The sequence below is a fragment of the Lagenorhynchus albirostris genome, chromosome 11 (assembly GCF_949774975.1).
Source record: "Lagenorhynchus albirostris chromosome 11, mLagAlb1.1, whole genome shotgun sequence".
Classification (NCBI taxonomy): domain Eukaryota; kingdom Metazoa; phylum Chordata; class Mammalia; order Artiodactyla; family Delphinidae; genus Lagenorhynchus; species Lagenorhynchus albirostris.
Window position 1 is genome coordinate 28,449,840 of NC_083105.1, and position 22,919 is coordinate 28,472,758.

General features: G+C 40.4%; 1 long non-coding RNA gene across 1 annotated transcript in view; it reads left to right on the forward strand.

The window, feature by feature from the left end:
- Positions 1 to 429: 429 nt before the first annotated feature.
- LOC132528871 (uncharacterized) overlaps positions 430 to 22,919 on the forward strand; it is a 208,055-nt gene continuing 185,565 nt past the window's right edge. The window contains exons 1-2 of the long non-coding RNA XR_009543319.1: positions 430 to 553; positions 6,382 to 6,507. This is a non-coding gene — a long non-coding RNA (uncharacterized LOC132528871). The remainder of the gene's footprint in view (positions 554 to 6,381; positions 6,508 to 22,919) is intronic.

The following is a 22,919-nucleotide window of genomic DNA, read 5'->3' on the forward strand; positions in this document are numbered from 1 at the left end:
GGGGAGTGGGAGGGGTGAATAGGCAGAGCACCAAAGATTTGGGAGCAGTGAAACTATTCTGCATGAAACTACAATGATGGATACTGGTTGTTATACATTTGTTCAAACCCATAGAATATATGCCACCAAGAGTGAACCCTGATGTAATCTACGGGCTTTGAGCGATAATGATGTGTCAGTGTAAGTTCGTGGATTGGAACCACTTTTTGGGAGATGATAGTGGAGGAGGCTGTGCCTGTCTGTGTCAGGACAGGGAGTCTATGGAAAATCTCTGTACTTTGCACTCAATTTGCTGTGACCCTAAAATTGCTCTAAAAATAAAGTCTATTTAAAAATGCATGTTGTATGGATTTTTGAGGTGCCTTCATGTGGAAATTCTTTGACATGATAAAGGGTGTCATCGCCACATCCTGGGAGAACTAACATTCAGCTCTATAGGAGGGAGAGGAAAGCAACCATGGCTGCCTGACTGCAGCGGCCATGAGGAGACCGACAGTGCTTCTCTGTTAAGGACTGTGCAGTGTCAGCATATTGAGAGCCATTCAGCTAGCAGGTAATCATTCCCGGCCTTGCCCTATGCCTGGGTCTGTTCTTCCAACAAGAAAAAGGAAGGAACGTGGAGAAGGATGCTGCCCACTCTGAGTTTCCAAAAGGCTTTTGTAGGAGATAATTCCCCTCCCTTATCAGAGTTGGGCAGTATCAAGTCCAGCGTTATCTGGGAGGACAACTCAATAGCAGCTGAAGCTGTGTTTATTAGCACAGCTGCTGTAGCAGCAAGAGTCCACTCCCCTGCTGCTACCATTGCTGCCCTCTTGGTGGCTGGGCAAGGAGAAGGGTTTATTGAGTGACTTCGGCTAATAATTACGGTGATGGCCAGCATATAAGGATTGCACACATTGTGCCAGGCAGAACACTGTTTTACATGGATTGTCTCAATCCTCAAAAGAATAACAGCCAGTAGCACTTAGTAAATGCCAGGCACTGTTCAGATATATTATCCTGATTGAATTCTGATGAGAACCTAAAGAGGTGGTTCCATTATCTTTTCCTGTTTTACAGATGAAGCAACTAAGGCTTAGAGAAACTGAGTAACTTGCCCAGTGTCACACAGCTGCTAAGCGGTATAGTCAGGAATCAAATTCAAGGACAGCATGACTCCAGGACAGTCTTTTAATCATAGTTGTGCAGAGTTGTTCCATTACAATTTTATTATCTCTAAAATGTTTTCTAAAAATAAAAGGTCTATAAAAATCCACGATAGGACCATGTGCATACATGTTTTTCCCACGTGTTCTTAGTGTACCATGTGTTCTTGGCTGGTGACCGCTAGCATAACAGACTCTACCACACTCTTAATCAGTTCAGGTGATTGTGTCCCACTCTGACCGTGATTGCTAAAGTCTAGAAGAGAAGCAAAGCCAAACTTTGATACACAGCTGGGATTCCTATTAGTGAACTAAATGTCATTTGAATCTATTTCCTCTGTATTTATTCCTCCCCGGTGCTGGGGTGTCTTCTTCAGCTTCATTCTTATGGACTTTCTCCTGTAGTCATTTCTCTTTTCATTTTCTGTCTGAGCTAGTTTGGACTTGCGGCCTCTAATTTTAGGCCTCTCACTCTCCCTTCCAAATCACTTCTACACGTGACTGCCAGAATGTTCCTTCTAAAGGACTAGAGCTTGTGAATAATAATCTTCATGGTCGGACCCAGGATTTCCTTCCCAGCTGGACCTCCTACGACTCCCCAGCCTGTCCCCTAAGATCAGCCACACCAAATCACTGACTATCTCCCCAATTCACCATTTCTAGCTTTGTTCCTCTGCACAGATTTTCCCGCTGTGCAGGGCACCCCGGATCCCAGGTGGAAGCCCTTTCCATCCTCAGTGCTAAAGTCAAGCTGCCCTGTTCTGATTTCTCCAGCCTCTTCTCTTTGGAATCATGGGACCTTGGACATACCTTGATCTTATTGCAGTCGGTATGCATTTCAGCTCACAGAGTTTTTTTATATTGACCAATTTAACTTATATTTTGAACCCTCATTCTGCCTCCTGTTGGATACCTAAGCTCAGGTAAAGCAGGGTACTTCTTCCATCTCTTTTCTGGGGTTATGTCTAAACACGTAACTTACACGGCTCGTGTAAACCCAGAGCGCTTGGGTTGGGGAATGTGGTCTTGGCTATCACCTCTTCCTGCTGGCCTCTACTTGATGCCCATTGTCTCCACTGTTCCTTTGGTAGTCAGTCCAGACAGGTGGTTGTAATATCACTCTCCTTCCCAGCTCTCTCTTTTTTTTTTTTTTTTGGTCGTACTGCACGGCTTGTGGGATCTTAGTTCCCCAACCAGGGACTGAACCCGGGCCCTTGGCCGTGAGAACAGAGAGTCCTAACCACTGGACCGCCAGGGAATTCCTACTCTCCTTCCCACCTTTGAAGGCCTCTCAGGTTTACCAAATTCCCTGCTTTGGTGCCCTTCCTGGGCACACAGTCATAGATGTTCCCAGGCGGTGCTGGGCAATGGGAAAGTTTAGGGTGCCAAGGTCTGTCTCTTTCTGGATCACTCTCAGAAACATGAGCCCATTCTGTTAACTCAGTGAGGCTCTCCTAGATGCAGTGTGCTGGCATTTCTTCTGTGGGCTCTGATGCTCCTCCCAGGCTCCACAAGAGATGGAAGCAAGAATCCCTCCATTACTGGAGCTCTCAGGGTCATTCGGGAGCCCTGTCACTCCGTCTTTCTCTGCATGTGGGCCCTTCTTGCAGAGCCGGTTGCACGGAAATTCTCCTGTGTTTATTGTGACTCTTGTAACTCCCCTCAAGCTGAGGAAATGTTATTCAACAGTGGTGAGACGGGTGGAGGGTGGGAGGAGGGTGTAGGAAGTCTAACTCTAACCCCATCCTGTCATCTCTATGTCCTCAGGCCCAGGCTTTTGAAACTCAGAAACTTTTACTCTGCTTTTTGCTGTAACAGCCTTTTGGCAATGAATCCCATAGTGCTAAAAAGGGGCCAAAACCAGGGGTTCTAGAGAAGAAGGGCTGTTAATATTTCAAAGTATCATTATCCCACTGTCGCAGTATTCATCGCATTATTTGGATAATAGTAGTCATCACATTAAAGAAAAACTATACCTTTCCTTTATATCACCTTCTAAATCATGACATAACCCCAGAGAAAAGATGAAGGGAGGCCCTTGAGGCCTGAGCTCAGGTATCTACCAACAGGCAAATCAGGGTTCAAAATGTAAGTTATGTTGAGCAACAGAAAAAAAAAATATGTGAGTTCAAATGTATACCTAGTACACTAAGATCAAAGTATGTCTAGGATCCCGTGAAGACACAGTGCAGGGGAGAGAGTAGGAACTCAGCGTCTGGTGAATGAATTAAGCGATTTAATGATTAATGCTAACAGATTTCATTTCTCCAGTGCCCACCATGTGCCAGGTACAAGCCAGTCTTCTCAACAATTCTTACAAGAGAGGCATTATTTCCCACATTTATAATTGAGGAAAGCAATCAAGGCTCAGAGAAGTAACATCTTTTGTCCCAGATCAAATACCTAATGAGTAGCAAACACAGAATTCGAACCCAGATCTGTTTGACCCCAAATCTTGAATTATTTTATCTGGGCACACTATGTAATCAATTTTATTTAACCTTTGAGGTGCTTCCACATGCAAGGTCCCATGTAAGATATATATGTATATGTGTATATGCAGATGCATGCACATATATGATAAAGTCTCTTGCTTTCTAGGGAATTAAATGCATTTTCCAACCACCAGAAAGGATTATTAAAATATATTCTCTTGCTCTGCTATTCTTAGAATTTTCGTGTTATTATTTTCCGTGAAGCTTATTGATTCCTCTAATATTTACTGCCTCACTTATCAATAAAAGTAGGATGCAATGTGACCAGTTTATACTTGGAATCTTAACACTTGCAACTGTGGTTTATTTCCACCAAATGATGTATTTGTCATTGAAGCCATTTAGACATTGGTGAGGATGAAGAAAAAAAAAATGTTTGTGTGAGTTATATGGGGATAAATGTTTTCTTTTTTGCATTGCCTGGCAAGATGGTGGCGGTATTTTTTACAAATAGGATATGTAATTGTGTGTCTATTCCAAGCAGCTTGTTTATATTTTCCCCCAGGGTTTGACTTTCTTAGATGTCTAAAACACTCTGAGGGGAGGGAGGGAATGCCATAAATTTTTACAAACAGACATTGTCCTTGTTTCCCAGGCAAATTCAATGCACCTTCTGTTGGGTAATTGGAATCCAAGAAGTAACATGGAGTGTTTTAACAAAATGTGAATGAGCTGTATTTATAATGGAACAGCAGAAATTTGGAAACCCAAACTATTTATGTGAGAGAAAGTGATTAAAAAGACACAGTGAGAGATCAGTGTGTGTTGACTCAGTTGTAGAATTTGGCATTTAACACAGTAAACATAGGTAAATGTGAGTAAATATTTCCAGAAGACTGATTCCACCCCTCTTCTACTTCTGGTGCAGAGTCCATCTGCATTTGCTGATGCATTCTCTTTTGGGGTGGTGATGGTTATAAACTGTACCATTAAAAATGTGCTGTAAAAAAAAAAGTGCATCTCAGAGTGGTTCTATCTTTTTTTCCTTTCTATTTTGGGTTAATAGGATAGGAAAGGGACCTTGGGGGAGCTGTTAATAAGCTTCACATTACATTTTTGTGCAGTAATGGCCCCTTTTACAAAAGGCCATGTACCTGCATGTGTGTGTGTGTGTGTAATTTTGTCTTTAGAACATCTCAGCTCCTAGGGTCTTAGAAATGCAGTCCCTTCATATTTGAGACCACTGTCCCGAGCAGTGTCAAGAACCGAAGGCAGAGGCCAGATGCCACGTTGCTAGGAGGACCAGGTGGCAGGGTTGGGCTGTGCAGTGTCGGGGGGGCGGGGGGAAGAGAGAAATGCAGCTGGTGATGTCAAAAGCCCGGCACGCTTTCCATTTCCTCTCCCATTTATTTTGGAGACAATCGTTTCATGAACGTTAGCGCATGTGAACATACAAATATAACTCCTGCCTGTCCTCTCCTCTTGCCCAGTCATTCATCCCAATTTTCCATTTTATTGGTTGGTTGTCGTAACTCACAAAATTCTCAGGTTACTTTTTCTTCCATGTGAGAACAGTGGTTTTCAACCTTTTGGGAGTCACACACCTCTGAGAAACCTGTGAATGGAAGGATCTTTCTCCTAATTCACAAAGAGTCAGAATATTAGGAGTTTAGAGATTCTCAGAAGTTAATCAATGGACCCCTGGTTAAGAACCACCGTCCCCTATGATATCTTTTTTCCATTTATCTGCAATTGCCATCCCCCGACTTCTTGTCCTTTTATAACACCTTTCATCTGCAAGGTGGCTGATTGGTCTGTTTCTAATGTTGGTTGCACAAAGAGGTGTTGTTTCTTTCATATCATAGTCATGGGGGGAGGAGAGCAGGCAGTATAAGCTCCTCTGGTTCTACACCCCCTTAGTACGAGTCTTTTTCCCATGTTATTCTGGAAGGGTGTCTAATGGACTCTTCTTTCTACTTGGTGATGATGATACAGATACACAATAGTAGAAAATGATTACTGAGTTGTCTCTCTAGAAATGGCAATATATCCTGTATAGTACTGTCTATACTCCTTAACATGGACCCTCTTGAATTCAGAGTATTTACACGAATTTACAAAGTGGCATCCCTATCTGCCCTATCTGATGGAGTCTTTGGTGGTAGAGCTAAACATAGTTAACTCGTTTCCACAGGACTCCTATCTCTGCTTAGACAGCAGGTCTCGAACTGATGGAAAAAGCTAAATATCTGTGTTTCTCAAACTACGATATATCTGAAAAATATTGTAGATATTCAGGATTGTGTCGACCTACTCCAATTTGAAAAATGCTGATTTATGAAGCTAAAATCTTATTCTAAGAAACTTTTTTTCAGTTACCAATTATAAATAAAAAGAGTTCTTTTGGGCTTCCCTGGTGGCGCAGTGGTTGGGAGTCCGCCTGCCGATGCAGGGGACACGGGTTCGTGCCCGGGTCCGGGAGGATCCCACATGCCGCAGAGCGGCTGGGCCCGTGAGCCATGGCCGCTGAGCCTGCGCGTCCGGAGCCTGTGCTCCACTACGGGAGAGGCCACAACAGTGAGAGGCCCGCGTACCGCCAAAAAAAAAAAAAAAAAGAGTTCTTTTGTTAGGCAGAATATTGCATCCGGCCCCCAGACATCCACACCCTAATCTCCCAAAACTGTAAATATGATCAAAGGGACTTTGCAAATGTGATTAAGTTTAAAGACTTTGAAGTAGGGAGATTTCCGGCTGCGCCCAATCTAATTACCCAAATCCTTATTCTTGGACCATCTTTCCAGGCTATGGTCAAAGAAAGAGATGTGGTAACAGAAGCAGCGTTAGAGAGTTGCTACATCACTGGCTCTGAAGGTGGAAGAAAGAGGCCACAAGCCGAAGCATGTGGATGACCTCTCCAAGCTGAAAAGGTAAGAAAATGGATTCTTCCCTAAAGTCCTCAGAAAGGAGCCCAGCCTGGCTGACACCTTGATTTTAGCCCAATGAGACCCATGCCAAATTTCTGACCTTCCAAACTAGAAGATGATAAATTCGTGTTGTTTTAATCCACAAGTTTGTGGTAATTTGTTGCAGCAGCAAGAGAAAACCGATACAGTTCTGTTGTTACAACTGTAAAATAATGTACAAATATACAATCAACGTAAATATTCCAAAATTTAAAAATTTTATGTAATTCATGACCCCTTGGGTCCAGAGTGAGAAACACTGCTATATTTAAGTATTTAGGAAGTAGATGAGGTGATCCATAGATTCTTTCCACGTGTGCTTTTACTGGGTGGATTTGTAAATTCCTTAATTCAGTGCTTTAAATTTGGTGAGCTCATTTTGTGAAACATATCTTTTCCGATGTACAGAGCCACCTTCCCTTATATTGTTTAAACTTCTCATCTCTCAGCACTCAGGTAACCAAATAGTAACCTATGAATGATGTATCTTGGCATCTAGTAATGTTTTAGTAATAAGTAATACATTTTTTAGTAATAGGTAATAAGATTTTAGTAATGCATTTTATAGTCACCAGAAGCTGTGCATTCCGTTTTTGCATGATTCAAATTTGCTCTGTTTAGGACTAAATAGCAGATTGGTTTATCTGCAATGATATTTTTTTCATTCTAATAAAAATATAGCTGGTTTTTCTTGGTAATACCTTGAACTGTAATTATGCTATCTGTTGGAATAATTCATTTGTACAAGTGGGAAAATATGCATCTCATTCAGGCAATATTGTTGCCCTCTCTCTGTCTAAATTTATTGATAAATTGATTTTAAGAAACAGGAGAAGGAGAGAGGGAGAGAAGGAGAGAGAGAGAGATTAAGAAAGGATCCTGAGAGGTCACCTCTTTCTTCAGGCAGGAATGTATCTAAGAGATTCTGAAGAGATAAATATCTATCCTAGGGATGGAAATGGAATTTTTTCCCCCTAAGGGAGGCCTAAATATATTTCAGTCAGTCAGTTCATTTGCATGAGTCATTTACATTGATTTCCATGAACCATTCCTAGGTCTCTATTCTCCGTAGACTTAACAAGATCTCTCTCTCTCTCTCTCTCTCCCCTTCCCTCCCTTCCTCTCTTTCTCTCTCTCTTCCCCCTATTTATCATTCATTCCATACATATTGAATGTCTACTCTGGGAATGGCCCTGTGAAGGCCTAATTAGAATCTCTGAGAAATAAAGTTCAGAGTCCTGTCCACAGAAATTTACGATCTTCTGGGGAGGACAGAATGTGGACCTAAGGAAGGGTGAAATGACAAGAGGTGTTTATAAAATGTCATAAATGGTAGTGGAAATGGAGGATAATAATAGAGTGTGGGTAACACTAATGGCAGAATAAACATCTGAGCACCCCACTATATGTCAGGCCCTTCGTGTATGTTATCTCTTTAAATCCTCAACAAACTTTTGAAAGAGAGATTTTTATCCCCATTTATGTAATTACTGAACTCAGTATTCCAACTGACTCAGGTTCACCTGAGTCTAAAATTCATCCTCATCTCATTGGGACACACTGTTGTTGATGTGCCATCGTAGAAAGAAACATTCCCTGTGGATCTCGAGTCTTCCTGGGAGATGTGGGGATTGTTAGATGTATTTATCAAGCATCTGCTATGTGCCAGGCACTTGCTAGATCTGTTCTTGCATTTTAAGAATGAGGAAACTGGGGCCTAGACAGGTTCGGTAACCTGCCCAAAGGCACGTGTCAGGTGAGTGACAGAGCCAGGATATGGACCCAAGTGGGCTGATTCCCAAATGCAGTACTATCTCCTCAGCACTGTGCTGGGTTATTGGGACCTACTGCTGAGTAGGACAGAAGGTCTCTTCACTCCTTTCAGCATAACATGGAAAGAAAACAATTCAACAAGTTGTATCATGAAGTGCGATAAGTATTTTGATAGGGGAAATAGAATGCTGTCGGGACACAGGAGGAAAGGATTTCTAACCTGCACAAGAAAAAAAGTAAGAAATGCTTCCCCAGGGAAATCAGCATTAAGCTAAACCCTGAGGGATGAGTAGAAGATAAGTAGGTGAGAAGGATGGGAGCACGTCCAACTAGTCAACAAACTGACAGCCCCCAGCCTTAAATCAGAGATTAGTTCAGAAATAAGCCAACTGCATTTATCAACCTCTTCCCCCAGATAGCTACTTGGTTCACGCCTTGACTGCCATTAGATCTTGACTCAGAATCACTTCTCCTTATGGTCTTTCCTACCCACCCTATTTAAAATTATACCACATCCCCCAACCGTCCCAATCTCTTTCCATGGCATCTATTTTCCTCTATGGCATCTGTATAACTTACTACATGTTTTATTAGTTCATCGCTTTTCATTGTCTATTTCCTCCCACTAGTATATATGCTCCATGGGGGCAGATTTTTTTTCTTTGTTTTGTTCACTGCTCAGTCTCAAGAGCCTAGAACAGCGCTTATAACGTGGCAGGCTCTCAATAAATACTTGCTGAACGAATGTTAAGATATTCACATGTTCCTGATTTCATGAACACTGTCTCCTCTAAATCAGAGAAGCTTTCACTCAGGTGCTCTCACTGAAAGCTTCCTGATGCCCTTAGTATGTCATGCTCTATTCTAGATACTCTGGGAGCCACGAGGCAGTGTGGTGGGCAGGCACCTTTCAGCAGGGTGCTTCTTCCTCCCTGAAGCCTTCAAATCACACATAGAATTTTCTCTAACTTCGTGTGGAGGAGAGAATCTTAGTGTTTGTTTTCACCCATCACCTGAGCACCCTCCTTTCCATTTTCCTCCTTTGCAGAAACTTGTTTCTAGATCTCTTTGCCTAGTCAGTCCTCTGAAGCTCACCCCTGGGAAACATTTCTGTGCCACGGTGTTTATTACACCAAAATTTAACAATGCCCTTTCTTATTTTCACTTAACTAGTAGACCTTTGACTTTTGTAGACTAAAAATGTTTAAATTTAAGAGCATACTATCAACGATATTTGGCATAGCAGAGCTACCAAATATATCATGTTTTGTCTAAGTTTACAGCTTCTATTATTTTCTCAGGCTAGTTTAAAAACATGGGCTTGACAGTTGGTACTTTGTCCTTTTATATCCAGTTGGAGGAGCTGAAGCAGAGAACCCAAAGCCTGTGTGCAAAGAGCTCATGATTGCAAAGGAATGCAAAGACCTTAGAGATGAGAGTCATTCGTTTGCTCATAGAGAGAGACACACAGAGAGAGTATCTGCATGTAACGAGTATTATTAGTTGCCTGACCAGGAGACTGCAGAACAAGGCGATTACTCCTTCACCCTTCCTGCATGGAAGTTTCACAGAGATTTGAAATTTTGTTGTTCTGGTGATGTACTACTAATGCAAAAAGATTTTGATTATGGTTACATTGTGACCTTTGGGGATACTTTGTAGAATCACTGGTTAACTAGGTCAACTCCATCCATGTGGTATCGTTATGGTCATTATACCAGAAGAGGAATAGCAAACTAGAAATCAAAACTGGAAAGAAAACTATGAGGTAACATTTAGTCCCTGACTGCCTGATGTGACCTGAGCTTCTGCACAGTGGTAGCCATACGTAGAATAAGCTGAGAAGGCCAAGGTCAGAATAGCAAACTGCTCCCCACTACTACTTTCCTATTATCCTCATTCCAACCCTTGGATATAAAACAAGCTTGATTTGGAATTTTCCCAGCTGCAGAGGCATCAACTTAAGGCTCCTTTCAAGTGGTCTGTTTCTTGTTTCTCCAATATTAATTCAGAAAAAAGCAGAAGATCGTTTATGAGTCTTTTAACCGACCAATTAGATGTTTCCTTGGTGTTTGAACAGACAATTAATGTGAATTCCTGAAGGCCAAATACGTAATTCTGAACAAAACATTGAAGAGGGTTTCAGGTTTCATAACTGTTGAATTTTGGGATAATTGTTTCCATGTGTTTCCCGCTGATGAATCAACCTATAATCATTTCATAGTTTGATTTAAAATGTTTTTTTTTCTTTTCACAGTTTTGTTTTTCTATTACATATGTGTTTCTCTTTATCCCACATAAAATATTCTGTTTCCCAAGAGAATTCATGAATGAGAAAGAAGAGAGGACAAAGCAATGAAGTGCTGAGCACAGAGTCAGTTGGGGCAAATCCTGAGACGCTTCACACATGAATGGACAAGGGTGGGAGCAAATGGTGGCTGAGTCATGTAGGGACTAGGGTTCCACACTGGGATCAGAAGGTCTTGGAAGATTGGCAAGGGTTTATCTGCGAGTCTTTTCTGAGGTCACTGGGATGCCTAAAGCACGCCCCCCAATCATACAACAATACGACATCCTGTGACTCAACTTTTACTCATGTGCCTCATTACCCCACAAAGATCATTTCATGAACTGTTTGTAGTTCAGAAAAAAAAAGATGCAAAAAGTTTGAATAGTACAAGGTAGCTTCTGATGAGGTAGAGGTGAGGAATTCCAGGCAGAGGGAACAGAACATGCAAAAACATAGCGGCAGACAACATAGTGGCTTCCGCCCTTTCTTCATAGGCCTCAAAGGGTTTCTGGGAACAGTAGCAGATGTTCTGACATCACCAGGGGCCAGGGCCCTCCAGACAATTGTTGCTTGACATCTAGGGAAATAGAAGGACCCCAGGCAGCCTGGCCCCAACCTAAGGACGAAGAAGGTCACTAAGCAGAATGGAAATTCACCTTGTGAACTCTCTTGCACTTTACTATTTCACCTCCCCTTTTAGCTCTATCCACTTTTAGAAAAATCTCTTCTTTAGGGGCAGCTGCATACACAGTCTCCAGGGAAATGCTGAATAACAGTGTTTGAGGAACTTGTGTAAATAACTGTGTGAAGTGATACTGTAATTATACTGGGTTTAGATTAAAATGCGTCACTAGGGGATGATGAATTCTAGTACGTTAAGCCAATGATTCTCAACTGGGGTGATCCTTCCTCACCCCAAGGGGACATCTGGCAATGTTTGAAGATAATTTTGACTCACATCTTGAGACACGGGGTATCCGGTGAGTAGAGGCCAAAGACATCACTGAACATGTGACAGCGCACTGGACAGTCCTCACAACAAAGGATTGCCCGATCCTGCACTAAATGCTGAATCAAGACTCTTGTAGTTCTTCTTACTGGCATGAATTTAATCCTCCACACCAGTCTCTAATGTTTCAGGGTACAGAGGAGGTTAAGAGCTTCTAGAGATTGCTGATCTTCTAGATCCATCACTGGGGTTCAAATCCCAGGTCTGAATCTTACTGGATGTGTGACTGTCTGTGTGTGCGATCTTGGCAAACTACTTAATTTCTGTGTCTCTGTTTCTTTATTTGTAAAGTAGAGATAATGCAAGTCGCTACCTCATAAAGTGACTTTGAGGAAAAAGTGAAGTGGTGCATTTGATTATTAACAAGGTCTGGCATGCAGTGATTGCTCAATACATGTTAATTTTTTTTTTTTTTTTTCTGTTGCAGTTGCCTGGTTTCTGGCAATGTGGCTGGTAAATATCAGAAGGGTAGGGTGGAGGTCACTTACTCAGCATATACCATCCCCAAATTCGATTCCACCCCTTCATTGATTAGCTGCTACATGCCGGGCATTCTGCTGGGGATGTGGAGATGGGTGACAAATATGAGTGCATAGGCATTGAGGAAGTTTTCTCCTTGGGTGCAGCCACATGATGACCCCAGAGAAAATCAGTAGACACGTTTGTCTTTCCCTTGAAAATAGAATTGTTATTTTAAAGCCTCACTAAAACATCTCGCCTATTTGAAATGTGTGTGTCATTGCACCAATGGCTGCTGCAGCTGACCCTTAAGCATTATTCAGACTGAACTTAAATTATCTTTGGTAGCTGCTAGAAGGTTGATTAGACAGCTTCTGGGGACAAATCTCTAAGTGAGTGTATTAGTCAGGGCCCTTCAGGGAAAACAGAGCCAACAGGATGTGTGTCCATGTAGAAAGAGATTTATTTCAAGGAATTGGCTCACGTGATTATGGAGGTTAACAACTCTAAAATCTGCAGAGTGGGCTGGCAGGCTGGAGATCCAGGAAGAGCCAATGTTGCAGATGAAGTCCAAAGGCCATCTGTTGTCAGGATTTCCTCTTGCTTGGGGGAGGTCAGTCTTTTGTTCTAGTCATACCTTCAACTGATTAGACGAGGCCCACCAACATTATAAGGGCATTCTGTTTCACTTAAAATCCACCATTTAAAATGTTCATCTCATTCGAAAACACCCTTACAGGAAAATCCAAAAGAATGTTTGACCACATTTTTGGTCATCATGCCCCAGCCAAATTGACATAACTATCACAGTGAGTCAGGAAGTGTGGTCAAATACTGGTCAAGGAACAGCGCTTGAAACTGTCTAGGTTTCAAAAGCAGTGCCTACCTCTAAAGTGTCCCTGTTAGACGTATACTTGGAGTGGCCAGCCAAATGGCAAAACTTGCTTTTCAATTGCACGTGTTACCTGGCAGAAGAAACCTCTTTGTGTTAGCTGGCACAAAAAGCACCAGCTTCTTCTTTCTAGAACAGTTGGGGGCCTCTGGTTTTCTGACTGACTAGTCAAGATCCTACCTTTTATTAATGTCATCGTATAGAACATTTTTTTCTGTGATTTTGTCATAGCTAGAAAGGGACGAATCTTCTCCGTGTTTGGATATTTTTCTTAGATTGCTGCCGTCATTTCGAAGCTTATTGATATGGATAAGTTGAAGCCCCATTGTCATAGTTATACCTCGTACTCTCTTAGAATAGTGATTTAAGAGGCTCAACCTTTACAGGAAAATCCTCTGAGGAAATTGAGCAGAGATATGAAAAATAAATTGTCATTTGTTTATAATCAAATTCATTCCCCTTTAATAAATTTTGCATTAGAAGCTGCCAAATCTAGTCTCATCTTCCTGTTTCTCCTGCAACCTGCATACAAAAGGGTTTCATTCAACCACCCCTTCCAGTGACTGACTCCTTGCCAGAAACTCCTAGCATGCACTGCCATCTGTTCACCTCTCAGCTGCTTGAATCCACACCCCCCTTCTAAATTAATTCTAAACTATATTTTCCAAATGCCAGTCCTTTGGCTAGTTTTTGTAGGCAACAGCTAACTCCAACCTAAGCATCAGGATCCATCCACTCCTCTCTAGGAAGAAACAACAGCAACAAAACAAGGAAACCAAATTGTCTAAATGTATCTATAACTCAAATTAGTTGCTTAAAAGCAGTGTGTATCTCAAACAGACTATCTGAATCTAATTAGGGTATATGACATCAGATTTGAACTGAAGGACCTTTCAGAGGCAAATCCTGTTTTTGCTGTCCTCTTCTGCAACTGTTGCTGGAACATCCAGACACAAGAGTCCTTAGCACAAGTCTTTGGGGAAGAAAAGTTCCCAGATCAATAGTTATTCTTTATTTTTCTCCCTACTTGGCTCTTAGATAGAATTAGCCACTTATTGTTATGTTGGAAGTTTCTTACGAGCACCTCTTTGGAAATTAGGAAAGACTGGATTCAAGGAGGAGGTCACCTTGAGAAAACCTAAGTGTGTTTATTTGCTAGGGCTGCCATAACAAACTGGTTGGCTTAACCAACAGACCTGGAGGCTAGACATCCAAGGCGAAGGTGTCAGCAGGGTTGATTCCTTCTAAGGGCTGTGTGGGAGAAACTGTTCCATTCCTGCCTCCTAGTTTCTGAGGATTTGCTTGCCATATATAGTCTTCCTCGGCTTGTGGATGCTTCACCCTGATTTCAACCTAATGACCTCATCTTAACTTGATCGTCTATACGCCCATGTTTCCAAATAAGGTTACATTCACAGGTACTGGGGGTTAGGACTTCAACATCTTTGGGAGGGGACATTTCAGCTCATAACACTAGGATTGACTGGAGGTGGAAAAGCCCATTGTCTTCTTCTGTATCAAACTTGAATATGGAGGTTTCAGCTGGTTGTTCACGAATGTTATGTGTCGCTTAGCATTACCACTAAATCACCAATGCACAGGCGACTCTCTTCCACATATCTTGCATTGTATGTTTTCCTATATAAAAATTTTTTTATTGCTTTGTTGCTATCAGTATAACTTTCTCCAAGAGAATGACTACACATGGTTTTGGAAAAGATTAACAGAATGAAAATTTCCATTTCAAGCATGAGAAATTGATCCAAACCTTATAGTACTTCAGAAAATAGGAATGGCTTTTAGATTTTCACTAGCTATTTTTCCAGGATCCTATCCTTTCACTCACATTTCCCCATCCCCCTCCCATGCACACATCCACAAAATCCTAAAGCACACACAGGCATCCACATGCAGACAGACAGACAGAAAGTATAGTTTCCCAAAAGATGACCTTACGTTGGTCCTAAACAAGGCTACCTAAAGAAAGTATTGGTTGTAATTCTTCTGATATGGAAGACTCCCTTCATGTTCCTCTTGTTTGTTTTTTTGTTTGTTTTTTTTTTGTCTGTTTGTGTGTGTGTGTGTGTGTGTGTGTGTGTGTGTGTGTGTTTTATTACCTTCCACTGGCAGATGACTGTCTCTTAGATGCCCAACCAGCTGTCTGCCAGCAGCAGAGCAAAAAGATAAACTGCTACTGGTTTCCCTCAGAGAAAACCTGCTTTATCTCAAAGAGCTGAGCTGCCAGGTGGGGTTGAGTAAACTCTGGGGTTACGATACAGTTGAGGCACAAAGTTCACCACCAACGTAAACCAGCCAGCCCAGTTCTGCTTTTTAATGTGCTCTAAACTGACGGAACTGAGCAACGTAAACAAGGGTGAAGCAATAGCTTCAGGAGAAAAAGGGGCTGTGTTTTGTTGACAATTAATGGGTGAATGGCTGTTTTGGCATCTTTATGCACAGAATACAATTTTGTTTATTTGCCCCCAAAGTTTACTGGGAAATTGAGGTTGAGAGGGGAGAAGGTATGTGGAAATTATAAGAGAGAAAGTTTTTGTTGCCTGCTGGTTTTACAGAGTTAGAAGTACCTTATTGAGAGCAACCACTTCAACTGTCTTGCTTTCTTAGGTGAAGAACTTGAAACTTGGGTAAATTAAATGCATGGGGCTGTATGGTTTAATACAAAGTTTGGGGACTTTGGGTTGAAGTCTCTAACTTTGTAAAATGTTAGGTTAACACTAATAGGTTAACACTGTAGGTGATACGTTGTTATGGGGATTAAAATGAGCGAGCGAGCACTGCCTGGGTTTCTAATGTGTCACCTTGTGAGTTACCTTTCCTTCTTTGACCAGGATCACTCAGCTAATTAGTCCTAGAAGAGGGACTAGACACCATTTCTTAGTTAAGTGTTTGGCCTTTGTCTGTGTTGTCTCAGATTTTGGAGGACAGGATTTTGGAAATCTCCAATCAAATGAGCTCTATGGTTAAACGAAAAACCTCTTTTCAGATGGTTGTTTCCAACAGCCCTACCAACAAATTTCACCAGAGCTGCTAATAATTAACCAAAGGGAGTGACTGGATGGAAACTTTTCCAGGCCTCTCCAGAGTGTTCCCTGCCAGAAATGGTGGGAGAGGCAGCCAAAGGAAGGACGAGAAAGGAAAGCCAGGGGCTTGCAAAAACACAACATGCGTGATTGAACGTCTTGGCTCTCGGACAGACGGAGCTGTGAGACTCTGAAGCACTTTCCCCATTTGTGTATCTTCAGATTCAGGATCTCGTTTAGGATCCAAAATCAGAGGAGGGGACCAATGCTCTGGGTTTTCTCGATGGTGTTTACTTATTTAATAAATTGAGTAGCGACTTTCTGCAGCCTTATCTGAATCTCAGTCACTATTTTAACACCTTGACCTTACTAAGGGGTTCTGGAAGAGAATGGGTACATACGGAAGGGGAGGAGGGGTGCTGTTTGAGCATCAAGCACTTTGTTGTTGATGCTCTGGTGCTTGGCATCTCTTCATCAAGACTGGACAAAGGATGCTTAAATTAGATATGAAAATATAAGAAGAAATTAGCGACCCCTAACTTCTCTCTAAAACACTAGTGAAGAAATGGTTTGCTAAGTGTCAGTGGTGGATGCTAAGTGAAGCCTGCTATCGTGGCTTCGTTCACTTTCACTGTTTAGCTCTACTGAGCAATTCGGATCAAGTAGCATTGCTATGTCACTGAAAGCTGTGCTTTTCTCAGGAAGGGAATCTTGCCCGATGATGTTGTCAAAGTAAAGCCAGATCATTTTCCCACCCAGTTGCAGGACGAGAGGTCAAAATGCACCAGGTGATGGGAATTGTTAGCCATCGTAAGCTATCAACCACTCAGAGGCTGTCACGGCCACCACTGGGCAGCAGTTGTTCAGTGGTTCCTTGTCGAATGAATGAATGATGGAAGAAGTTAACGATGAAGACAGTTGCCCTTGATTTAGGTGACTCACACCAACCTTGGCTCACTGGGCAGCTATAGCTTTATTGATGGTACCCTGTTGAATACCATCTTCTAGGTCCAGACACTAAAGAAAACAAACCAAGATCACTAAAGAAGCAAATGAGACGGTTGATTTTATTTGAATTTTTCAAATGTTCAGCTCTCAAGTTATGGAGGAGTAAGTGGGACTCCTCTCTTGTAGAAAATAAAGATATTAATGTCTCCATTGTAGGGTTATTGTGAGGATTAATGAGTCAATACCTGCTTAGGACACTGTCTGTCAATAGTGAGGGTTCAATAAGTATTAGATTTTATATTATCATTAATATTATCATGTCTTGAGCTTGCTTTTGAAATAGCTTTTCACTCTTTTTATACTTTTTCATATACAATGTATATAGTTTTGCATAAATGCACACACGTTATCTCACACACACATTTATCTGTTATTTAGAGAAGTCTTCTTTTTTATAATTGAAGTATAGTTGATTTACAATGTTGTGTTAGTTTCAGGTTGCAGCAAAATGATTCAGTTATACATATACATATGTCTATTCTTTTTCAGATTCTTTTCCCTTATAGGTTATTACAAAATATTGAGTAGAGTTAGTTTTGTTTTCTTCTTGATGTTTAGCTTCAACTTCCCTCTTTTCTCCTTTGCATCCCTCTGCACACCTCTCTGTCATGTAACTATTGTTAGTGCCCTGATATGTGCTTCTACATTTTTTCCCCTTGCTCATATAATCACATATACACATTTTATTCACACATATATAAGGGGGAGGTTTGTTTATTTTTTGTTTAATGAGCATTGAATAATGCACATTTTTTGTGTCTTATTATTTTTTTCACTTATGGTGTAACTGTATAGAAATCCCTCCAAAGTGTCTATTCAGTTGTAACTCATTCTGTGGAATGGCTACATAATAATCCATGGTGTGGGTGAGCTATAACCTATTTAGACATTCTCACTGATGAACATTTTCTTTGATCCCTGTCCGTCTTTCCTTTTCTTGCTACTATAAGTGTCCTGTTACATTTGCCCCTGTGCGCTGATTATCTTTGAGTTTTCAAGAGGAGATTGCAGTGTTGAATGGCACATACAGGTATATGTTTAATTTTTTATATATGCTGCTAAAAGCCTTGCCAAAACAGTTTTAACAGCTAAATTTTTTTCAGCAGTGGATGAGTAACCATTTCTCCACATAACCATCACCAGTAGAGGTTATTGATCATTTCAACTTTTTTGCCAGTCTGATGGGTGTAAAGATACATCATTGTTATTTTAATTTGCACTTCCCTGACTGATTTAATGTGAGCAAGTTTTCATTTGCTTGTTGGCCATGTGGGTTTGTTCCTCTGTGAATTTCCTATTTCTTTATCCATTTTTTCCATGAGTTTGTCTATTTTTGTCAATTTGTTAAAAACAAAACAAAAAACTGTTGTCGTCTATGTTACAAATATTTACGAACCTATCCTTTGTCTATTTACCTTGTAAGAAAAACTTTCTTTTGCCAAAAAAAGATTTTAGATTCTTATATGATCAAGTGTGTTTACCTTTTCTTTATAGCTTCTGTATTTGGTCAAGAAATGCATTGATCAGGAAAGTTGCCTTTCACCAGCAGATTGTACATATATGTACATATAATGTGCTAGATTTTCTTGAAAGTATTTTTTTACAGTTGTCTTTAATTCAGTCATTTATTTTTGTAGCTGGCTTAAGACTGGGGTTCAATTGTTTTTAAATGCAGTTGAATAACTGTGCCATAACAGTCAAATACATATACAAATGTGTGTGCACATACATATATTCATATACGGATGGTCCCAACTTGCGATGGTTTGATTTTACGATGGTGCAAAAGCGATACGCACTCAGTAGAAACCGTACTTCGAATTTTGATCTTTTCCTGGGTTAGTGATACGTGGTCTGATGCTTTCTCATGATGCTGGGCACCAACAGCAGCTCAAAGTCAGCCCTAGGATCACAACCGTAAACAATCGATACACTTACAACCATTCTGTACCACACAACCATTCTGTTTTTTCACTTTCAGTACAGCTTTAAATAAATCACATGAGATATTCAACACTTTATTACAAAATAGGCTTTGTGTTAGATGATTTTGCCCAACTGAAGGCTAGTATAAATGTTCTGGGCATGTTTAAGGTAGGCTAGGCTAAGCTGTTGATGTTTGGTAGATTAGGTGTATTAAATGCATCTTTGACCTATGACATTTTCAATTTACGATGGGTTTATCAGGATGTAATCCCATCATAAATTGAGGAAGATCTGTAAGTATGTGTGTATATATACCCATATATATGTGTGCATCAATATATATATATATACACACACATATGTATATATATATATCCATATAGGTATAAGTATGTATGGGGTGTGTGTGTGTGTGTGTGTGTGTGTGTGTGTGTGTGTGTGTGGTATATCTTCATATAGGTATATATATATCCATATATATTTATATATATCCCCACATATATGTAAGTGTGTATATGTATACCCGTATTCATATAGGTATGTATGTATATAATTATTGATTCTCTGTATAGTTTCACTGAAGTCTACTACTACCCATAGGCCCCATCAAACATTTGATTCAGGAGTCAAAGAGAAATTTGAATTAGTTTGAAAGGGAAGAAAGCTATGCTTAAGATCCCATCACCCCAGCACTCCCTTTCAAACCTTTTGATCCTGTGACACTATAATTCACACTCTCTTCTCAAAATGAACCACAGTCTTCTCTCATGAATGCCTCTCTTGTACTAGTTACCTCTATCAGCCATCAGAGGATTTTCTTTGTGTCCAGTTAGACTCAAAAGAGTCTACACATCTCCTGCCCAATTACTCTTTCTATAGAAAGTAGCTAGAGAATCAGCAGGTGACTAGGTTGGTTGTCAGAGAAGAAATAGTTAATATATCTTTTACCCCCTTAATTTCTTTCACTCATATATCCTATTTTGGCATTTTGGTACCTGAGACCCATTTTTTCTTACAGCTACATTAAAATGTGCATATCAGTTGTGGAGATTGTTAGCAACAATTATGCCAGTGAAATTATAGAGTTACATATAAGCATTTTAGAAAAGCAAAATTAGATGTACTCAGAAACATTTCCTAATAATCTAGGTTCATTTCAACATGAATTCTATTTAAAGTCACAGGAAAAAAAGCAAGGCATAGCAATTTAATTATTTAATCTAAAATGTGACATGCAATAATGGTTCGCCTTTATCCGAGGACAACGTGTCTCATACTTGGAAGTGACTAAAGAGCAATGATTCTTTATGAGTTTTCCCTTTGGTGACCTTTACAAAAAGTCTAAGGTAAAGTTCTAAGTGAGGGCATTCCTTCTCCCCCCTCACTGCTCTCAAAGAAGTATTAGAGAAGTGTCACTTCTACAAATCAAGTCTGGACTCAATGCCAAAGCAATTTTAAGGAACAGAATTTTATATGCAGATTGCCTAACCCAAGACAACTTTATAGTTCCTAGAACATTTTTTTCAATGTTGTTCCCTGTTAAATTTTATTATATAAAGCATATCCTTTTCCTCTTTCTTTTCTGTACTTAAAGGAGAAAATAGATTTGCTTCTCCTCATCCCAGAAATTTACAGTATCATGGGATCTTAGAATTGTAAGGGACATTATAAGTCAGCCAACATTAGAAATCAGCTCCTTTAAATCTTGCTAAATGCTCCTTTTTTTTTTTTTTTTTTTTTTTTTTTAAGCTGCCAGTTGATTCAAGAGAAGGCAAGATTCTGTGAATGCCTGACCTCTGTTTCATGTCCTACTTCTGTCTTCCTCTGAACTTTGCTTAAATGGCTCTGCCAGGAGGACTTTCCAGGGGTGGGGTTGTGTGCTCAAACACATGTGAGAATCCACTTGTGCCCTACATTCTTGAGGGAGGTGATTTCGGCAGGGGATTTTTGCTTCACTGAAGGAGAGTGTATGAGTGCTTTTTTTTTTTCCTACTCGGCACAGCTGGTAGTTGCCTACTGACTGGTGTTTGTTTTGAAGTCACATGGCAAAGGGGGTTTCTGCCAATGTTTATTCATTACACATTCAAATATAACACTCTGACGCCCATTCACAGGATCGCGTCAGTGTTGCTATCCAATTCTCCTGCCAGCAACAGAAAGTTTATTCCTAGAGCAAAAGTTGCTTTCATTGCAGATGCTGGAGGATTCGTGCACAACAGGCATACTTTAGAACTGTTGCTTTTTAAAATATTACATTTATTTAATTATTTAATTTTTACATTGTGTAAGATGACTGCTAGGCTGATCCTATCTGAAATGTTAATCGGTACCACATTGATTAGAGAATACGTCATGGTACAAGGAAAGGAAACCCAAAAGGACTTTATCCATCACTACCTAATATAAAGTTAGGGGCTGTTATGTCATCCAGCTGTAAACACAAAGTAGACCAAAGCCACAGGTGACAAGGGACATGAACAAGAAATCAAGCTTTATTATTGTGAGCTCCTGAGATCTGAAGGCCATTTGTTACTGCAATGTAACCTTGCTCATCTCAACCAATGCAGACTGCGTACCAGAAAGAGCGGATAGAACGTAAGTTGAAATCCCGGTTCTGCCATTAAATAGTGATGTGAACTTGGACATTTCTAAAGTACCTGTGACCTTTACAACTTGAACCTCAGTTTCCTCAGGAATGGGTAAAACAACCATCACCTTCTGGATCTCACAGACTTGGTATGAGTCTAAAATGGCATTATTTATGTTACAGTACAGTGAAAAGGATCATACCCTTTATAGATGTAAGGCACTGTGACGCTTGGATTTTCCCTCTTTTAGTGAGTTGCACGTACTTATCTTCGCTTCTTTCCAACTTTCTAAAAAGTAAACATTGTGAAGTGTATCATCCTCACAAAGTCTTATAAGCAGTCAAGCACAGATACTTCCATATACTTGTCTGAGAATGACACTTCTGATTGTAGAAGACCGTTCTTTTTAAGCATCCACCTTTGAAAGGGAAACACGTGGAGTAATGTTGAGCCATGTGGATACTTGCCTCGCCAGGACAATCAGCCTGATTATTTTTCCTGAGCCATAAGGCCAAACTGCTTCACTTTTTGAGAGAATATTATTAATAATAAGAATACTATTATATAATTTATTTTACTAGGAAGAATTAGATAGTGGAAAGAACATTAGCTTTAGAGTCATATAGACCTGGCAGTCATTCAGTAAGTATTTATTGACTAAATGACCGAATCAGCTCAAATCTCACCACCAATTTCTAACTGTGTGATCTTGCACAAGACAGTTAACCTCTCTGAGCTTCAGTTTCCTCACCTGCAACGTACAAAATAATAATCTCCTCATAGGGCTTTAAAAAAAAAAAGATTAATGAAGTGATCGATGTACTTTCTCAGAGTATTTAGTAAAAATTTAATAAGCATGAAAATTTAGTTTATTATCTATGCTATGTCCTAGAGTGGGTAGACAGCTTATAAAAAAAAAGAGTGGGCTTTTGAGCTTGTATGTAAGGTTTCATTAATGCGGTCTTGAGATTCCTTCTGAAAAAATCAATAGCGTTTTGACAAGACCAGGCTTTCTTTGCCACAGAAGCAATACCATATGCGTGCACCTGAGGAAAGCATTTAAAATGTTTTTGACACGCAAAAGCTTCAAGGGCTCTGCTTTGGAAAAGCTTTCCTAACACAAGGAACCACACCGCCTCCCATTGCCTGGTTTCTAGATTGGTTTTCCATCTCCTCTTAACTGCACTGCCTTTATCTCTCAGTGCCAGGTGTCTGCCTCTTTAATAAACTTGCAGGTCCTCAAAAGGCCCTTCTGTAGGTGTTCCTTAGTATCAATCTTAGGAACTTATATCAGCAACAATAAGGTAGGTGGCAAACTTCTAAAGGATCTGCATCAACAAAGGGAGGAGAGAAGGAGCCAATTATACACATGGTGCTTTTCTAGGTATTT